General features: G+C 39.8%; 1 protein-coding gene across 22 annotated transcripts in view; it reads left to right on the top strand.

Annotated features, from left to right (window-relative positions):
* The window catches only part of Piezo (piezo type mechanosensitive ion channel component), a 139,549-nt gene that overhangs the window by 127,464 nt on the left and 9,585 nt on the right, over window positions 1-2,500 (top strand). The window lies entirely within an intron of this gene.

Here is a 2,500-nt window from a genome sequence, read left to right as displayed (position 1 = left end):
CATATGATAAGATTTCGTTCGGATTTTTAACTCCGGAGGGTTAGCCACCCAAGATAACCCAAGAAAGTCAGTGCGTCATTGAGGACTGTCTAACTTATTTCCATAGGGGTCCTCAATCTTGTCCCCCAGGATGCAACCCACACCAGTCAGCTAACACCTGGGTACCTATTTGCTGCTAGGTTAACAGGACAACAGGTGTAAGGAAACGCGTTGAAATGTTTACACCCGCTGGGAATTGAACCCGGCCCCTCTGTGTGTGAAGCGAGAGCTTTAGCCACCAAGCCAATTTGGACCATTTACAAAGTCGCACTGTGTGACTTTGAAACACTGTCATAAGCTGCTGGTCTCTCCTATGTGTGGGTTATTTGTGTATTGATTACCTTTCTATAAATAAGAAAATCTTTCATATCTTATATAAGAGAATTTCTGGTATATATTGGTGTCCTGTAATTTTTAAAATTCGATGAAATAATTTGTGATTGTAGTGCATTCTCTTTCTTGATAAAAGAACATTACATGGAAGAAATCACAATAAAATGAGTGATTGCAAATATATAAATATACTACAGTGAAAATAGGAAATAAAACCTGGGTGCATTCATGTACTTACATCTTCAGTGTTTGTATGTGTAAGCACATTGAACTTTATATATATTTTTTTTTTTTTTTTTACTTCAACAAGTCGATCGTCTCCCACCGAGGCAGGGTGACCCAAAAAAAAAAGAAAGAAAATCCCCAAAAAGAAAATACTTTCATCATCATTCAACACTTTCACCACACTCACACATTATCACTGCTTTTGCAGAGGTGCTCAGAATACAACAGTTTAGAAGCATATACGTATAAAGATACACAACATATCCCTCCAAACTGCCAATATCCCAAACCCCTCCTTTAAAGTGCAGGCATTGTACTTCCCATTTCCAGGACTCAAGTCCGACTATATGAAAATAACCGGTTTCCCTGAATCCCTTCACTAAATATTACCCTGCTCACACTCCAACAGCTTGTCAGGTCCCAAATACCATTCGTCTCCATTCACTCCTATCTAACACGCTCATGCACGCTTGCTGGAAGTCCAAGCCCCTCGCCCACAAAACCTCCTTTACCCCCTCTTTCCAACCCTTTCGAGGATGACCCCTACCCCTCTTTCCTTCCCCTATAGATTTATATGCTTTCCATGTCATTCTACTTTGATCCATTCTCTCTAAATGACCAAACCACCTGAACAACCCCTCTTCTGCCCTCTGACTAATGCTTTTATTAACTCCACACCTTCTCCTAATTTCCACACTCCGAATTTTCTGCATAATATTTACACCACACATTGCCCTTGGACAGGACATCTCCACTGCCTCCAACCGTCTCCTCGCTGCTGCATTTACCACCCAAGCTTCACACCCATATAAGAGTGTTGGTACTACTATACTTTCATACATTCCCTTCTTTGCCTCCATAGATAACGTTTTTTGACTCCACATATACCTCAACGCACCACTCACCTTTTTTCCCTCATCAATTCTATGATTAACCTCATCCTTCATAAATCCATCCGCCGACACGTCAACTCCCAAGTATCTGAAAACATTCACTTCTTCCATACTCCTCCCCAATTTGATATCCAATTTTTCTTTATCTAAATCATTTGATACCCTCATCACCTTACTCTTTTCTATGTTCACTTTCAACTTTCTACCTTTACACACATTCTCAAACTCATCCACTAACCTTTGCAATTTTTCTTTAGAATCTCCCATAAGCACAGTATCATCAGCAAAAAGTAACTGTGTCAATTCCCATTTTGAATTTGATTCCCCATAATTTAATCCCACCCCTCTCCCGAACACCCTAGCATTTACTTCTTTTACAACCCCATCTATAAATATATTAAACAACCATGGTGACATTACACATCCCTGTCTAAGACCTACTTTTACTGGGAAGTATTCTCCCTCTCTTCTACACACCCTAACCTGAGCCTCGCTATCCTCATAAAAGCTCTTTACAGCATTTAGTAACTTACCACCTACTCCATAAACTTTCAACATCTGCCACATTGTTCCTCTATCCACTCTATCATATGCCTTTTCTAAATCCATAAATGCAATAAAAACTTCCCTATCTTTATCTAAATACTGTTCACATATATGCTTCAATGTAAACACCTGATCTACACATCCCCTACCCACTATGAAACCTCCTTGCTCGTCCGCAATCCTACATTCTGTCTTACCTCTAATTCTTTCAATTATAACCCTACCGTACACTTTTCCTGGTATACTCAGTAAGCTTATTCCTCTATAATTTTTACAGTCTCTTTTGTCCCCTTTCCCTTTATATAAAGGGACTATACATGCTCTCCGCCAATCCCTAGGTACCCTCTCCTCTTTCATACATTTATTAAACAAAAGTACCAACCACTCCAACACTAAATCCCCCCCTGCTTTTAACATTTCTGTCATGATCCCATCAGTTCCAGCTGCTTTACCCCCTTTCATTT

The sequence above is a fragment of the Cherax quadricarinatus genome, chromosome 81 (genome assembly GCF_038502225.1).
Source record: "Cherax quadricarinatus isolate ZL_2023a chromosome 81, ASM3850222v1, whole genome shotgun sequence".
NCBI classification, from domain to species: domain Eukaryota; kingdom Metazoa; phylum Arthropoda; class Malacostraca; order Decapoda; family Parastacidae; genus Cherax; species Cherax quadricarinatus.
This window is presented reverse-complemented; position numbering and strand designations above follow the sequence as displayed.